Here is a 19,140-nt window from a genome sequence, read left to right as displayed (position 1 = left end):
TCTAAATAATATCAAAATAATGGGCGCCATATGCCAAATTCTGTAACCCTCATTTTACGAGGAATAACGCCTCTTGATAAATAACTATTTCAAAATAGGGCATGTGTAGACAGGGCAGCTGGAGTTATTTCGAAATAAGTGGCCTCCAGGGCTTCCCACAGGTACCCTGCTGGCCACTCTGCCCACACTCATCAGAACTTTATGGTTCCTTTTCCCCTACAGCCCTTAAAGCCATAGCCTCAGGGGAAAGGGCTTGTGGCACAACACAGGCCCTGCCAGCCCTGTGCCACATAGCAGCAGCCTTCACAGCTTTAGCTGCCAACATGAGCCATCCCCATGCTCTGTCTGAGCCCTCCATGACTTCAACCAAGCAGGCAGGCAGCTCCCAAGACCTTGCCCAGGGACAAAAGAGGCATGTGCCTTCCTGGTTTGGTGCGGAGATCCTGGACCTCCTTGAGGTCTGGGGACAGGAGGCAAACTTCCAGGATCTCCACACCAGATGCAGGAACGCCTAAATCTATGGCTGGATGGTTGACAGCTTGGGCCGCAAGGGCCACATGCACACTGAGGACCAGGTGCGCATGAAGATCAAGGAGCTCAGGCAGGCCTATGCCAAAGCCAGGGAGCACAACTCCTTCTTTGGGGCGACACACCACACCTGCCACATCCTGAGAGGGGGGTCAGTCCCTTCATAGAATCATAGGGCTGGAAGAGATCTCCAGAGGTCATTGAGTCCAGCTCCCTGCCCAAAGCAGGACCAATCCCAACTAAATCAACCCAGCCAGGACTTTGTCAAGCTGGGACTTAAAAACCTCTAGGAATGGAGATTCCACCACCTCCTTAGGTAACCCATTCCAGTGCTTCACCACCCTCCCTGGGAAATAGTTTTTCCTAATATCTAACCTAGACCCTCTCCAATGCATCCACATCCTTTCTACAGTGGGGGGGCCAGAACTGGATGCAATACTCCAGATGTGGCCTCAACAGTGCTAAATAAAGAGGAATAATAAATTCTTGAGATCCCTGGCAAGCGGCATCTGCCGCTCACACACCTCCCCCCAACACCCTGCCCCCCTCTCCTCCAGCAGGCCGGCATATAAGTCTTCTGTCTGTGAGGGACACTGACACTGCCAGACCCGGTGTGTGCGCGATATGGAGGGAAGCTGAGCCGCTCCCTTGCTCCTCCTCCCGCATGCAGGCTCCTGGCCTAGCCATCACATTCCCATGCCAGCTTGTCCCCATGGTGTGGGGCAGTGAGGCTCCCCCCTGGGATATCTGTGTCCCTGCAGGAAAGGGCCCGCTGTTCTGGCCTCAGGTGTCCTTGCTGGAAGCACATCCCCTTCATCTGACCTGATTCCTTTTAGTCTTGGCTCAGAGATGAGGGCTAAGCTTCATGCACAGTGCCTCCAGGGATGACTGCCCATCTCTTTGTTCTCCACAGCTGGACCAGCTGCAAATGGGGCGCGAGCCACACCTCCCATGCCAGCCTCCTGACCCCGCATGACCAGCAGGTGAAGGCAAGTCCAGAAAGATCTGTAGTGGGAGCACATTGCCTGCCTGTGTGCCCTGCAGCTTTCCCTGGACTGGCAGTACTGCAGACTGGAGGCGAACCTGGAGCTGCACTGAAACACCTGGCAGGAGCTGCAGCAGCAGGACTGGACCATGTTGCAGCTTTCACCACCACCCCCGACCACCTCATGGTTGCTTCTGCTGATATTCCCACTACTGCTTCTGATTCTGCTCCTGCTGCTGCCCCTGCCCCTGCCTTCTCCCCGTAGCCCCTACCATAGCTGCTGAGGGCCCTGCACAAGAGGCAGTGGGAGCATCCGAGGCAGGCACCAATCCTAGTGATGTGAATGACTAGTCAATTAGTCGACTATTGTATAAGCAAATGCTTATCAGATAGTCGATACACTAGTTTACTAGTTGCTTCCCCACCTTGCTGCCTTTATAATATTATGTCATATTGGGCACCCAAGAGTAGAGGCACTCAAAATCACTAGTAACTTTTGAAAAGCTCGGCCTTATATATGTGGGTATGTCTAGACTACATGCCTCTGCCGACAGAGGCATGTAGATTAGGCTACTCAACATAGTCAATGAAGTGATCAGCTGATCCAGCGCGGAAGTCTGGATGTGGATCTGTCGGCAGGGGAAGTCTTTGATGACAGATCCTGTAAACCTTGTTTCACGAGGCATGAGAGATCAGTAAGCAAAGGCTTCCCCAGCCCACTAGACTGCCACGCTGTGCTGGATCAGCTAATCGTCGGCATAGCGCGGTGGCTATGTTTATTTTAACAAAGCAGGGATTATTTAAATCCCCACTTCATTGACTACGTCGAGTAGCCTAATCTACATGCCTCTGTTGGCAGAGGCATGTAGGCTAGACATACTCTAGGACTGTGTCTACATTGGCAAGATTTTGCGCAAAAATGGCCGCTTTTGCGCAAAATCTTGCCACCTGTCTACACTGGCTGTGAGTATTTGCACAAGAACACTGACGGTCTAATGTACGAAATCAGTGCTTCTTGTGCAAATACTCTGACGCTCCCATCAGAGATAAGCCCTCTTGTGCAAGTATTCTTGCGCAACAGGCCAGTGTAGACAAGCAACGTTAATTTCTTGCGCAAGAAAGCCCAATGGCTAAAATGGCCTTCGGAACTTTCTTGCACAAGAGAGCGTCTACACTGGCACGGATGCTTTTGCGCAAAAGCACATCTTTTGCACAAAAGCACATGCCAGTGTAGACACTCTCTTGCGCAAATACTTTTAACAGAAAAAATCTTTTCTGTTAAAAGTATTTGCGCAAAATCATGCTGGTGTAGACGCAGCCTAGATGTTTAAAAAAATCCATTTAATAATAGGGACAAGACAATATTATTTAACAACTACTAACAGCAATAAAAAAAAGTATAGTTAGAATATATAGTGCCTCCACCTAAACAATGGTAACAAGAGTTGACTGAATTATAATACATGGAGTTTTTGTTTTGTTTTTTAAAGAGAGGATTGTCATATTCTGAATTAAATAAAGCCAGAGGTGAAAGGTAGGGAGACTATCAGGCCAGTTTATAGTTACAGGCAGTCCCCGAGTTACGCGGATCCGACTTATGTCGGATCCGCAGTTACGAACGGGGATTTTCTCGCCCCGGACGACGGGAGCGGCGGGACACCCGGTCCCGCTGCCCGCATCCTCCGGGGCGAGAAAAGCTGCTCTGCATCTCCCTGGTCTGCTGGGGGGGGGAAGAGGAGCCAGCAGACCAGGGAGACGCTGAGCAAAGCCGCAGAGGACCCGGGCAGGACTGCGGCGCTTCCAGATCAGTGCCGCAGTCCCTCCCGGGTCCTCCGCCGCTTTGTTCAGCGTCTCCCTGGTCTGCTGGGGGGGGACGCAGCTAGTGCGCCTCCCCCCTCCCCCAGCAGACCAGGGAGATGTGGAGCAAAGCCCCGGGCCTCTGGTAGAGCAGGTGGAGCACTGCCGGTTGGTCCCGCAGCACCGCTCCTTGGTGCTACTGGACCAACCCAGCAGCACCCCAGCTGCTCTGCCCCAGGCGTCCCCAAGTCAGCCGCTGCTGAAACTGACCAGCGGCTGACTACAGGAAGCCCCTGCCCCGGGCTTCCTGGAATCAGCCGCTGATCAGTTTCAGCAGCAGCTGACTTGAGGATGCCTGGGGTTCTTAAGTTGAATCTGTATGTAAGTCGGAACTGGCGTCCAGATTCAGCCGCTGTTGAAACTGATTAGTTTCAGCAGCGGCTGAATCTGGACGCCAGTTCCGACTTACATACAGATTCAACTTAAGAACAAACCTACAGTCCCTATCTTGTACGTAACCCGGGGACTGCCTGTATTTCTGAGTTAGCAAAAAAGCAGTTATTATTATCATCACAATGAAAGATAAACTGGGTTAAGAAGAGAGAGTATTTACCATAAATCCCTTAACATTAATTGGCTTCTATTTTAAATATTCCCAGTTCACGTACCTGATGTCCATGGGTGTAACAGGGCATTTGCCCTACACTGTCCCTTTAAGGGCAAAACCCCAGCCGTGGGCAAGGGCTGTGACCAAAGCCCCAGCTGAGACAGTTCTTGTTAATGAGGGCCCAGGTGGGGGCTACATAAAGGACTCCTGGAGGGAGAGGGGGAACTGATTGCTGCTTTAGTCAGAAAGAAGGAGGATCCTGACTGCCAGGGAAGCAGGAGGTTTCCTGGTAATAGAACAGTGCTGGGGCAGGCAGGCAGGGCTGGGAAGGCTCTGGCCAACCAGGCTGCAGGGCCTGAAGCAAGTCCAGAAGCTACTGGGGCTGCAAGGGACAGCCATGGTAGGCAGGGGCAGCAGGACCACGCCCTTTTGCCAGTGATGAGTGGCCATTACAGACTGCAATTTGCCCCTGAGGCAGGGGCTAGATGAAGACTGACAGTGGGTCACTGAGGCAAGGTGGGTGCAGAGGGGCTGAGTGTTCCCTGGGAAGAGAAACACGGGGAGACACCAGCTAGAGGGAGGTGTCCAATGAGCTAAACAAGCTAATTCCCAGGAGTGCCGGCTGGTGGTGCCATGGTGGTGAGTCTGCCCTGTGACAATGGGATAGGAGCCTCTCCATTGACTCCAGTGGGCTTTGACTCTGTCCTCATGCTCATCTATCTCTAAAGATAATGGGAGCTATTTTCATCACTAGTATACAGTTAATTTCTCCACTACACCCTTCTTTTATTATTGTTTTTAGTACAGTTGCACTCAAAATGACCTTTGAAACACACACTCCTTCCCCTGCAGAAAGCACCATCAAAAGATAGCTCACCTTTGTCTTGACCTCTGACATTGCACTCTGTGTTTTGTGGGTATAGATCTTTGTGAGGTTACACTCCATTTTCTTCATAGACATATTGAGATGCTCTGAACATGGTATATTTTATGCAAGATGTGTCATGTGAAGTATTGTTGACAAGGTGATGTGGTACTAAATATGTTTATTGAATTTATGTGCATGTATACATTTCTGTATCTGAAGTTAGGGGTATTGTCTATGTAACAAATTGCCCTGACACTACAAAGCCATGTGATAGTATCCCCTGGTACAAAATACCAGCTTCAACATTGCTGGTACTTTTTCACTGGAAACAAAGACTTCTCGCCTTATGTAAATTCTCTTTAAGGCTGGGAAGCGAGGCAATCTGCCTGTTTCTTTAGGGTATGTCTAGACTATATACTTCTTTTGAAGAATCTTTCGAAAAAGCTTCTTTTAAAAAAAGCTTCTTTTGAAAGAGATCGTCTAGAAAGCCACAACTTTTTCAAAAAAGCAATCTGGATGCTTTCTTTTGAAAAAGACCTGTTTGCAGTCAAGAACACCTTTTCTTCAAAAGAGCTCTTTCAAAAAAAGGCGTTTTTCCTCGTAAAATGAGGTTTACCACTGTCAAAAAAACCCATCACATTCTTTCAATTTTAATTTTGAAAGAACACATCGGCAGTTTAGATGCAGGTGAAGTTTTTTTAAAAAGGCCACTTTTTTCAAAAACCCTGTAGTCTAGACTCAGCCGTAGTGTATCAAGCTTAGTTCATATTTTGTTTTGTTTGCTCAGTAATCTGCTCTGTTCTGTGTTCTATCTCTGAGAATCAATTACAATTTATCTTTTGTAGTTAATAAACAAATATCTTATTTTATAACATTACCCAGTTTGTGCATTCTTATCTGCGGGTACTAGGGCAAAAACCTATGCATATTTCTCTCCACTTCAGGGAGAGGTAGCTATTTTATGAGCTTGCACTGTGTATGCTTTTCCATACGGCTTACACAGTATGTGTGGGGGAAACATGGGCTCTGGTGGGTTGGTCTAGGGGAGCTTCCCTCCCCAAGCCATGGGGTCATCCATTGCCCATGCATTGTGCTAATCTCCCCAGAAAATTCTATGGTATGGACAAGCAAATTTAGCACTACTGATGTACATCTGCATGCAAGTAGGGATCTAAAACTTATAAATTAGGGATTTAGAGGAAAATCTGGTCCAATATCATTTTTATATATATGAACTATCCTATTTTAAAATAAGGTTTATTGCTGGATTTATTGGGGTCCCTCTTTCTCCTTGCTTTCTTGGCAGACTTACCTGGCAAATGTCACCAATGCTTTGATTGACTTCCATTTCTGACCCTAAGATTACTCTATAGGAAGGGCTACAATAATTCCTCTCTTTGATGGAAGCACCTGTCAAAAGTGACATTGAGGAGAGAGTTCGGTCCAAAACAAATGTTAGAAATAGAGATCAAATTTACATATATTTCATAGCTGCTGCCAATAAATGGAATGCCCCAAATCCCTGTAAATCTTGTACTCTGGTGCTGTGCAGAGCAGACTTGATACAACTAGCAGAGAAACGGTCTCATCCTGAGCTGTCACCCAAAATATTTCAATGTGTGTAAGAGGAAGCAAGCAACCTCAGTAAATATTGTGAAGTGAATTTAATGCTTCTTCACAAACCTAAAATGAACAACTCATTTTAGTCTCAGCTCCATACTAAGACAAAATAGGTTGAGGTCTATTATCAGATTTCTGATTTAATAATTAATTATTTTTCTCCCTTCAATCCCCTTCCAGTCAAAAGAAATATAATGAAGAATCTGTTAACTCATCCCCAGCAAAAAACAAGCAAGCAAACAAAACCCAGAATATAGAAGGCATAATGTGTACTATATATTTGAGAGAGTTTGTCCGTGTTTGTGTGTGTCTGTCTGTCTCAGTGTCTGATTGTTTAGGAGAAGTTCTTGAACAAAAAGAGCTAGGACTACCAAATACAGTATTCAGCTTCCTCCTATAATATCTTAAAGCAAAATAAGAGTTTAGTTGTGCTAGGAAAAGGGACTTGTCTGGAGTGGGATTGCTTCACATACACCTATAGAGAAAAGAGAGAGAATAATGAGGCGGGTGAAAGGGACTGGCTAGGGACATGCTCCCCCTCTGGTACTGTGCCAGGCCCAAGCCTCCCAACCCTCACAAGATCTTTAGGAAGGAGGGCCCTCCTAGATTCATGTAGGGACATTTCTGTCTCTTTTCATTCATCACGGAGCAAGGGGAAAGTGCACAGTTTATTGCATTCCTGGCTCTGGCTGGGGAGTGCAGGAGGCAGATAAGTTGTGAACTTTGCTCTTGCTCCCTTACAGGAACAGAAAGGGGAAGAGCAAGCAGCCCTGGTACAAATCTTGGGGGGTTACTCCCCACCCCCCGTGCATCCCCACGAGCACACACACAGAGAGTCTTCTGTCTAGATCTCCTCACCGCCCAACCCTGACTCCTGCATCTCCCACACTACCAGCGCCCCTGCCCAGAGCCTCTCCTTAAGGATCCAAGCAACATTGGGTAAATGTGCTAGTAATCTAAATAATCATCCTTTATATTCTTATGCACTAAAGAATACAGGGAGCCAGATACTCAGCTGGCTTAGGAAAGCTTCACTGAAGTCAATAGAGCTATGTCAGTGTATATCAGCTGAGGCTCTGGCTCACTAAAGCTATGATATAGCAAAATGAAAAGGGTTAGACTAATTCTAGTCTTGAATCATCCCTAGTGCATAATCATCACTCAGAACATCCACATGTGACAATCAATACAGTTCACATCTTGCAAAACAAATCTTGCCGCGAAAGGAGGAATTGCTTGATGCCTGAGCTTATGAGCCTATCAGTCAAAAGAATAACTTGTCAGACACTTATCATTAACATCAGTAAAGGGAATGATTTCCTTGAAAACTCAGTGAACATATAGGCCTATTATATGCAAAAGTATAGCTAGTGGCTCCAAAAACTTGTATTGCATTTCTTACTGTCAGTGGCTTGGAAAGAGGTGCTCTCCATTTTAAATTGCTGAGTGGAAAATGGAATCTCTATGCTACTAAGGAGAAATAATGGGACATTCTACATCCAAATATCTATTACTCATATAGCTGTCAATCATGTGTATCCAATCCTAATGCTGTATAACAACATTTACCCATTCAGTCACACTTGAGAGCTGTAATTCTCATAGGTATTTTGTTATGCTAAGGACACTGGTTATAAATTTGTTTGGTGTGCAAATCAGTGTGTTTAGGAGAAGAATGCATACCTCACATTCAGTAGTCTACATTGCAGTTGAGAGAGTTGATTGCAACAACACAGGTGAGCATATTCAAGTGAACTCAGGCTAAGTCAAAGTTCCTCCTTTGATCTAGCTTGATCAAAGGTATCTCAGGTATTTCTACACAGATTGAAATGTAGATCCTGGCTCATAATCATGCTGGGAATTAAGAACGCTTAAGAGAGGGAGAGGTTAAGTCGAGTTGGTCAGAAATTTACCAATGGAACTTTTTTCCGCTGAAAAATTATAATTTGTCAAAAATGAGATATTTCAATTAAATGTGTTGATTTTAATGAAATAATTTTGAAAGTAAAATGGGGGGGAGGGAGCATTTTGTTCTTTTGTTTAATTTAATTTAATTTTATGGAAAGTTACAGAGGGCTTTTCCCCTCTGTTCCACTTCAGTATCAAATGTATTTTTCTACTTACAGCATTCCCCACAAAACAAAAACTCCAATTTCTTCTCTGCTGTCGAGCTGAGATTTTAAATGAGGGGATGTCTAACAAAGAATGCTCAATAACTGTGATCACTGCACATGTGAAGGGATATTTGCTCTACAGAGAGAGAAGGCAAATGCATAGGGATGATACTATTGCTTTTTGTTTTTAAAGTGTGGGTATCATCAGAAAAGTAACTGTAAAAATAGCACCTTTGTATTGACCAAATCCATTCATCATGTATATTTAGAGTTCACTCTGCTGACCTCAGTATCAAAGAGATTCTTACAACTGGCTATTTCTGTTAGTCTTACAGAGCCAATGCAGATACTAAAGAGTGAACTGGGTTCTATTCTGCCTTGTGCAATTGGCAAAGAAAGTGTTAACTAAGTTCCAGTTATGGAATCTTTGTTGCTACTGATGATATATAAACCAAAGTAGCAGTTTGATTTTCAAAATCCAGAGTGAGTTCTCAGGGCAAGCAGATAGAAAGTACATACTTTACATGAGTAAAACAATCATTTGCTCTGAAGTAATTAGTGGCAAGTTCCTTAGCTAGTATAAAAAAGCATAGTTCTGCGGTTGCTGAGTGAAGATTCAGCAATTTACACCAACTGGGGATCTGATCTGTACGTACGGATATTTCATTGTCTCACTTAAGACTGTAACCTTGCTTTCAAGAGCATAGCTGACTAGAAATGGGATCCTTAGTTCAAAGCAGGACAATAAACAAGCACGAATATTTCCAATATTTTAGAGAGACTATATTTGTACTGGGCCATAAAATGACACCATAAATCACAGCCGATGGCTTCTCATCAACTGTATTAAAATAGATGTTGAAATGTGTTTATTACAATGGGGCTTTATGTTTTCATTTCATTTTTCAGTGAGAAAATAGGGAAATAAAATATTATTTCTCAATCTAGGAACCCAGAGTTGCTTCAGCTGTCGTCAGACAGAGGAGGTAGGTTTTCAGCCAAATTCTATTGATTAAAACAAATAACTATGTCTGTATCATTCTGGCAGATGACTTTTTGCATTGCATTGATGTGTCCCTAATCTGCCTGTAGGAAGCCTGCAGATCTCACAGTCTTGCTGGCTCTCCTTTTAGTGCCATCTAGTAGAAATCAAAGCTGATCTCCCTTTAACTTCTGCTTATTGCTGGAGTGTCTTATGCTCGAAGTAGTCACAGATCAATATTCCACCAATAAAAGCCATAGAACGAATATGAAATCAAGGTTATGTTTGGGTTGTGATGGCATTAAACCCCTTTTGATGTTTTTGCACCATAGTGTAGCTAAGTCACCCTAGATGTGCAGCAAAAGGAGACCGCAGTCTCAAGAAGGGGGGAGCAGGCCACTGCAATTTTTGTCATTGATTCACAACGATGTCCTCTCAGGACAGGTTCTACATGACTTGAGTCACTGGGGCCAAAGAACAGAGTTGGCAAGGGGAATGTGCCCTGAATATAGAAGAAGGACCAGGGAAATTCAAGAGTGGAGAGCTTGAGCAGAACCAGAGAGCTAGAAATGGTGGAGAAAAGCAGAATCAGAAGCAACAGGGGAATCAGAGGCAAAATCCTGGCCCTACTGAAATCAGTTGGAGTTTTGCCATTGGCTTCAGTGAAGCCAACAATTCATCTCAGATGGGTAAATCTTGGATGAAAGCCTGGTGTCCACAAAATGGGCAACAAAATGGCAAATGAAATTTAATGTTGATAAATGTAAAGAAATGCACACTGGAAAAAATAATGCCAGCTATATATACGATACGATGGGGACAAATTTGGCTACAACTACTCAAGAGAAAGATCTTGGAGTTATTGTGGATAGTTCTCTGAAAATATCCACTCAGTGTGCAGCAGCAGTCAAAAAAGCAAATAGAATGTTAGGAGTCATTAAAAAAGGGATAGAAAATAAGACAGAAAATACCTTATTGCCTCTGCATAAAAGCATGGTATACTCACATCTTGAATACTGCACACAGATGTTGTTGCCTCATCTCAAAAAAGATATATTGGCATCGGAAAAGGTTCAGAAAGGGGCAACAAAAATGATTAGGGGTTTGGAAAGAGTCCCATATGAAGAGAGATGAAAAAGACTTGGACTTTTCAGCTTAGAAAAGAGGAGACTAAGGGGGGATAGGATAGAGGTCTATAAAATCATGACTGGTATGGAAAAAGTGAATAAGGAAAAGTTATTTACTTATTCCCACAATAAAAGAATGAGGGGTCACCAAATGAAATTAGTAGTCAGCAGGTTTAAAACAAACAAAAGGAAGTCTTTCCTCACTCAATGCACAATCAACCTTTGGAACTCCTCGCAAGAGGATGCGGTGAAGGCTAGAACTTTAACAGGGTTCAAAAAAGAGCTAGATAGATTCATAGAGGTTAGATCCATCAATAGCTATTAGCCAGGATGGGTAGGAATGGTATCTCTAGTCTTTGTTTCTCTGGAGGTGCGTGACAGGGGAGGGATCACATGAGGATTCTGTTATGATCCCTCTCTCTGGGGAATCTGGTGTTGGCCACTGTCAGCAGACAGGACACTGGGCTAGATGGACCTTTGGTCTGACCCAGTATTGCCTTTCTTATGTCCAAACAACCCGACAAAATTTAAATACTCTTGGGGCAAAACTAGGTTGTCCGATCATGTAATCACCAATTAATTTTTGAATGAAATGTATTTTTCTATTTTAACTTGTTTCTGTTAACTAGTCCTTTATTTTGTATCTATAAAAACCAACTATTTAATGTGCATTTGTGAAATCCGAAGGCAAATTACAAATATTTGATAGGAGCAAAATATTCTGGTGGTTAATATAGGCAAAAGGTTGTGAGACTGAATCATAAAGGGAAGGAAGTTTGAGAACCTCTGAAAAAAATGTTATCAAAACTCTTATCAAGACATTTTGATGATTACAATGTGGTTTGGTGTTTTACATTTTTCTCTATGCCAAGCAAAATGTTGGAATAATCACTGACTCCTCATACATATATTATCACCAACAATACTAAAGAAAGAGTGGGACAGATTGTCATAGGGCTGACTGTAATTTGAAGGCATAGTTCTTTTCATGTCTCTAAGGCTACGTCTTCACTGCAGAGCTATTTCAGGATACTGGACGTATCCCGAAATAACTATTCTGCTGCTTTTGAGTGCACCTGTTATTATGAAATATAACAGGCTTGTTATTCCAACGTCCCTGTAAACCTCATTCCACAAGGAGTAATGTGCTATTTCGAAAAGTCCTTATTTTAAAATAAATTGCAGTCTAGACAATGCCAAACTTCAAAATTACATCGAAATAGATATGCAATAAACATTGCTCAAATTGCATGTCTTATTTTGACCTCTACTGCCATATAGACACACCCTAAAGCACCTTTTTTGGAATAGCAGTTTTCTCCTCTTTTTTTTCCCTGTTTTTTCAAAACCCAGGTATGAGGGAATTTCCCAGGTATTCAGAGTTTCCCATCTCTGAATTAATAGCAAAAGCATCCTGATGGAAGATTAATAAAACTTTATTACTTACACAGGAAGCTCTAGTGAGACTAATCAAATCCATTTCAAGGAATAGTTTTACAAGCATTTTACAGATACTATAAATCTATGATACTGTTATAGTACAACCTCAATGCAGGAGCCTCTAGGATCAAGTTTCCTCTACTGTTTACTTGTACCTCTATGTCTAATTGAAGTTCAGTTAAAAGCTCCCTTTAGAACAAATTAGAGCATGAAACATTTCGGAGCCTTGGAAACTTTGGCAGAAATTGTGTTATAGTTATGGGCTACATTATTAACAGAAATGTTCTTTTGTGTACAGAGACTGCAAACTGTGAGTGGTGTTAGATTCTTCCCTAACACTCAACAAGAAGTGAATAATCATTAATTCCTTTGGTATTCATTGGAACAACATCAATTATGATGAACACACTTAGAATTAATTTGAATGTAGTACCAAAGTTTGTAGGAATCCCCTTGTGTTGTTTTAATTGATATCCTCTTCAAAACGGCTATCCCTTTTGATACTGATAGTCACAATAAGAATCTTTATATACACTTATAGAAGAGGAAGTGGAATCTTTCAACAACTTCAGTGTGGTATTTGAATACAACAATATTGGTTTCTCATCTCACAGTGTAATGTGGCTTTCTCTACAGGGTCACAATTGTGGCTAATGGAATAGAACAGAAATAGGATCTGAGTATATAAATCGTGTGGTGAGATTCTGCTCTTAGGCCTGGTCTGCACTTGGACCTTAGTTCAAAATAATCTCCCCAAGTTCGAATTTGTAAGTGGTGCATTCACACTACCAAGTCCATAATGCCGAAATAAGGTGCCGTGGAATTTGAACTCTGTACTCCCGCTTTTCATGAGGAATAACACTAATTCTGAATGTGTAAGTCCGAAATAATAGTAATGGGGATGCTCTGGTGTTGCTAATTCAAACTAATTGGCCCCCGGGAAGCCTCCTGCAGCTCCCCATAGTGCTTCCTGGGGCTCTCAGTCCGAGGCAGTGAGTCCACATTAACGGAGCCTACCTTGGACTAATTTTGATGCTTCCTCGTAGTGAGGACCCAGAAGTTCAGATTTATTAAATCGGGAGTCCATAAATCGAATTTAGTAAATTCAGAATAATTTCCTAGTGTAGACATGGACTAAGTTATAGTTGCATCAGATTAACCTCCATCAGTGCCTGCATAATTACTTTGTATTAGCACTGGAGGAACTGAGCGCCAATCCTTCTGATTGACTCATACAGAGTTAAATTCTGCCTGTAAGCCCTGATCTACCCTAGTAAGTTATTTCAAAATAACTCCCCTTATTTCGAAATAACAAGTAGAGCGTCCATACTACCAAGCCCGTTATTTTGAAATAATAGAGTGGTTATTTTGAAATAATAACTCTTGCTTTCCATGAGGAATAACACTAATTTTGAGGTAGTTATTTCAAAATAGCGGTAGTGTGGATGCTCCGGTGTCACTATTTCAAAATGACTACTCTCCAGAGTAATTCATACTTGTTACTTGCCAGTGCTTCCTGAGGTTCTAAGTTGAGGTAGTGTGGCTATATTAATGGAATCTGCCCTAGACTAATTTTGAGGCTTCCCCATAGTGTGGACATGTTATTTCAAAATGATTATTTAGGAGGTTATTTTGAAATAAGTTATTTCAAAATAATTTCCTAGTGTAGACATGCCCTAAGTTACAACCATCTAACTTGTAAGCAAGATATGAAAAGCAATTCTTCCACTCCACTCAGAGCTGATGAAGTGTCAACTGGAGTCTTGTGTCCAGTTCTGGGCACCACACTAAACGAAAGGCATGAAAAAATTGGAGAAAGTTCAGGGGAGAGCAACAAAAATGATTAAAAGTCTAGACAGCATGACATGAGAAAAGACTGAATAAAGAGTTTGTTTAGTCAGGAAAAGACACGGCTGAGGAGGGACATGATAACCGTCTTCAAAGTAAAAGAGTCTTCAAAGTTATAAAGAGTAGGGTGATAAATTGATCTCCTTAACTGCTGAGGACATGACAAGAAGTAATGGGATTAAATTGCACCAAGGGAGAATTAGGTTTGACGTTAGGAAAATCTTCCCAACTGTCATGATAGTTAAGCATTGGAACAAATTGCCTAGGGAGGTAGTGGAATCTGTCATTGGAGATTTTAAAAATGATTTAGACAAATATCTGTCAGGGATGGTCTAGATAATATTTAGTTCTGACACAGCACAGGGGACTGGACTAGACTGAAGTCCCTTCCAGCCCTACATTTCTGTTTTTATCTATTTTTAATTGTATATCTGGTACAGAAGCTAGAATTGGAAACCAGCATGTCAGTCTAGCTGTCATTTAGGCTTGATCTAAAATCAGCTAAAAATAATGGGAGTTTTTCCAATTATTACAATGGCCTTCTGATAACAGCCAGGTGTATTAGTACAAATCGGGACCGCCTCTTGTGAAGTTACATCTGATGGACAGCAGTGTTACTGAGTGCGGAATTGGGCTCCATTGTGGCATTACTCTGAATTTACACAATGCCCCTGTAGTGTGGGAGTCCCTGGATGTGTTGTAGAATGAGACCATCCAACACTCACCCCACTTTGGCACATCCTGCCCCTGAGGTTGGTTCCCCACTCCATATTCATTGAGACCTGACACAAGGTCTTGGCACATTCCAGGTTTGGCAGAGGTGTGGCTGGGCCAAACCTGAGGCCTTCCTTGTCTTTACTTATGTGGAGATCAATGCTCTAGTGATCGATCTTCTGGGGTTCAATATAGTGTGTCTAGTAATGATAAACTGAATGCTGATGGCACCCCCATCAACTCCTGTACTCTATAGGATTGCGAGGAGTAAAGGAAGTTGATGGGAGAGTATCTCCTAACAACCTCCTGCAGTGGGACTGCCCCAGAAATTTGCTTTAAGAAAAATCTACTTCAGCTATGCAATTCTCATAGCTAGAGTTGCGTATTATAAGTTGAATTTCTGGCATAGTGCAAACCTGGCCTGAATAGTGCTGAGACTTTGTACAAAGTGAAAACACCTGAAGTGGGGAGATGAATATTGTTCCATGGGACAGGAGCTGTGGGAGTTGCTGCTACTCTGTGATTTTTATTTTTTTATGGTTTTTAAAGTACTTTGTCATTTCATTTCATATTATTTCACATGTGTGAAAAAGGGGGCCCTGACAACAATCTACAACAAGTTTTTTCAGCCTGGTAGATGTCAAACCTAAAATAGTTGTATGTTCTTGGAGCCCAGCTAGTTCCAGGAAATTGAAGAGAAAAGATGGGCCAGATAATATCTTTCATTGGGCCAGTTTTTATTAGTGAGAAAGACATGTTTTCAAGCTATACAGAGCTCTTCCTCAGGGCTGGGAAAGGTATTTTGAGTGTCATAGCTAAATACAAGGTCAAACAGATAGTTTAGCATAAGTAGTTAACACATATTGTAAGGGATTTCCTGATAACACTCCTGTTGTCATATGGCAAAAAGGGGGAAAGGGCAGGCCAGTAAATTACAGATTGTTATTATAGGACATAAACCCAATGGCTACGTCTACACTGGCCCCAAATTCCGGAAAAGTGATGTAAAGCAGGTAAGTCAGAATAGGGAAATCCGCGGGGGATTTAAATATCCCCCGCGGATTTAAATAAACATGTCCGCCGCTTTTTTTCCGGCTTGGGGAAAAGCCGGAAAAAAGCGTCTAGACTGGCGCGATACTCTGACAAAGCCCTTTTCCGGAGGATCTCTTATTCCTACTTTCAGGAAAGGGATTTATTCCGGAGGATCGCGCCAGTCTAGACGCTTTTTTCCGGCTTTTCCCCAAGCCGGAAAAAAAGCGGCGGACATGTTTATTTAAATCCGCGGGGGATATTTAAATCCCCCGCGGATTTCCCTATTCTGACTTACCTGCTTTGCATCACTTTTCCGGAATTTGGGGCCAGTATAGACGTAGCCGATGTCTCTATTAAGAGCATGGTTTTCAGTGTTTTCAAACAACCCCCACTATTTCCAAGCATCAGAAGCAAGCTTCCCACAAACCAGGACACACTAACTCAGAGCAGCACCGGACCCTGCCTGAACAATAGGGCTACGTCTCCACTGGCATGAATTTCTGAAAATGCTTTTAACGGAAAAGTTTTCTGTTAAAAGCATTTTCGGAAAAGCGCGTCTAGATTGGCAGGATGCTTTTCCACAAAAGCACTTTTTGCGGAAAAGCGTCCGTGGCCAATCTAGACGCGGTTTTCCGCAAAAAAGCCCCAATCGCCATTTTCGTATCGGGGCTTTTTTGCAGAAAACAGTACAATGCTGTCTACACTGGCCCTTTTGGGCAAAAGTCTTTCGGAAAAAGACTTTTGCCCGAACGGGAGCAGCATAGTTTTTCTGGAAAAGCACTGATGATTTTACATGAGCTCGTCAGTGCTTTTCTGGAAATTCAAGTGGCCAGTGTAGACAGCTGGCAAGCTTTTCCGGAAAAGCTGCTGATTTTCCGGAAAAACTTGCCAGTCTAGACACAGCCCAGATGTAAAACGTGTAGTCATTGCTCCATTGTTCTAATGATCAACATCCCCTACATTACATCTTTTATGCTCCATAGATCCTACACATCCCTATCGCAACATGTGATGTACCTCCTCCCATGGACTAAATTCTCTCATAACTGTATTGTTGAATTAACACAGGCAAATGATAAAAGACAAAACTTGCCCCTATCACCTGTGGGCAAGCACTTTTCTCAAAATAATCATTCTATAGCTGATCTGTCAGTCCTCATCCTCAGAGGAAACCTGCACAATATTTTTAAAAGATGAGTCTGGGACCTTAATTCGTAACTTTGCTAGACACTAGAAATCATTTAAAAAAGCAAATAGAATGTTAGGGGTAATTAAAAAAGGAATAGAGAATAAGACAGAAAATATCGTATTGCTTCTTTATAAAAGCATGGTACACTCACATCTTGAATACTGGATACAAATGTAGTTGCCTCATCTCAAAAAAGATATATTGGCATTGGAAAAGGTTCAGAAAAGGGCAACAAAAATGATTAGGGGTTTGGAAAGGGTCCCATATGAAGAGACATTAAAAGGACTTGGACTTTTCAGCTTAGAAAAGAGGAGACTAAGGGGGGGATATGATAGAGGTCTATGAAATCATGACTGGTGTAGAAAAAGTGAATAAGGTTAAGTTATTTACTTATTCCCACAATATAAGAACTAGGAGTCACCAAATGAAATTAATAGGCAGTAGGTTTAAAACAAACAAAAGGAAGTTTTTCTTCACTCAGTGCACTGTCAACCTGTGGAACTCTTTGCAAGAGGATGTGGTGAAGGCTAGAACTGTAACAGGGTTCAAAAAAGATCTAGATAGCCATTGATGGACCTAACCTCCATGAATCTATTAGCCAGGATGGGTAGAAATGGTATCCCTAGCCTCTGTTTCTCTGGAAGTGGGAGACAGGGGAGGGATCACGTGAGGTTTACCTGTTGTGATCCCTCCCTCTGGGGCATCTGGTATTGGCCACTGTCGACAGACAGGATACTGGGCTAGATGGACCTTTGGTCTGACCCAGCATGGTCGTTCTTGTGTTTTTATGTGACATTTTAAGATGTAAAGAAGAGCTCTATGTTGATTAAAAGCTTGTTTCTCTCACCAAGTCATCTTGTTTTTCTAAACTTCAAATGAGGGCTGTCGAGCAATTAAAAATGTATTGTAATTAGTTTCATGATTAAAAATATTAATTGTGATTAATTGCACAATTGTGCTGTTAATAACAGAATACCATTCATTTTAAATATTTTGGATGTTTTCTACATTTTTAAATATATTGATTTCAATTACTACACAGAATACAAAGTATACAGTGCTGACTTTGTATTTCTTTTTTATTACAAATATTTGCAATTCAAAAAACAAAAACATATTTTCTATTCACTTTAGACAAACATTTTAATGCAACCTCTTTATCAAATGTAGAGTTATGTACAAAAATAACTGCATTTGAAAATAAAACAATGTAAAACTTTAGCGCTTGCAAGTCCACTCAGTCCTTCTCTAAAGAGAAGCTAGATAATTTCATGGAGGTTAGGTCCATAAAAGGATATTAGTCAGGGGCTAGAAGTGATGTCCCTAGCCTCTTTGTCAGAGGCTGGAGAAGGATGGCAGGAGACAAATCGCTGATCATTGTCTTCAGTCCACCCTCTCTGGGGTACCTGGTGCTGGCCACTGTCGGCAGACAGGCTACTGGGCTAGATGGACCTTTGGTCTGACCCAGTACAGCCATTCTTATGTTCTTGTTCAGCCAACTTCTCAATCAAATAAGATTGGTTAGAATTTGCAGAATAGAATGCTTCTTGTTTACAATGTCACCTGAAAGCAAGAATAAGTATTTGAATGACACTGTTGTAGCTGGTGTTGTAAGATATTTACATTAAACTTCTGAAATCATGCTCCATATCTCGACCCACCAGATTTTGGACAACACTTCAGATTCTTAAGCTTTGAGCTGAGTGCTGAAGCATTTTTTAGGAATTTTACATTGGTACTGTCTTTGTGTTGTGACAAATCTGCTGTGAAAGCATTCTTAAAATGAACATGCTGGGTCATCATCCAAGACTGCTATAACATGAAATATATGGCAGCACAGGAGACACAATTTTTCCCCAGTCCCTCAGTCACAAATTTAATTGATGCATTTTTTTAAACATCATCAGCATGGAATCATGTCCTCTGGAATGATGGTGGAAGAATGAAAGGGCATAAGAATGTTTTGCATATCTGACAGTTAGTACCCTGCACCATCAGCTACAAAAGTGCCATGTGAATGGCCTCTTCTCACTTTCTGGTGTCTCCCATCAGTGTAAATAAACATTTTTGTCTTAGCCACTGGCAGAACAAGAGATAAAAATGATTGGACTTGTAGGCTCTAAAGTTTTACATTGTTTTGTTTTTCAGTAGTTATGTAACCAAAGAAAAATCTATATTTGTAAATTGTGCTTTCACAATGAAGAGGTTGCATTTCAGTACTTGTGTGAAGTGAAATGAAAAATATAGTTTCTTTTGTTTATCATTTTTACAGCGCATATATTTTTAACC

This window comes from Pelodiscus sinensis, chromosome 8 (genome assembly GCF_052426305.1).
Source record: "Pelodiscus sinensis isolate ZL-2025 chromosome 8, ASM5242630v1, whole genome shotgun sequence".
NCBI lineage: Eukaryota > Metazoa > Chordata > Testudines > Trionychidae > Pelodiscus > Pelodiscus sinensis.
The sequence above is the reverse complement of the archived record's forward strand: the minus strand, read 5'-3'. Positions refer to the sequence as shown.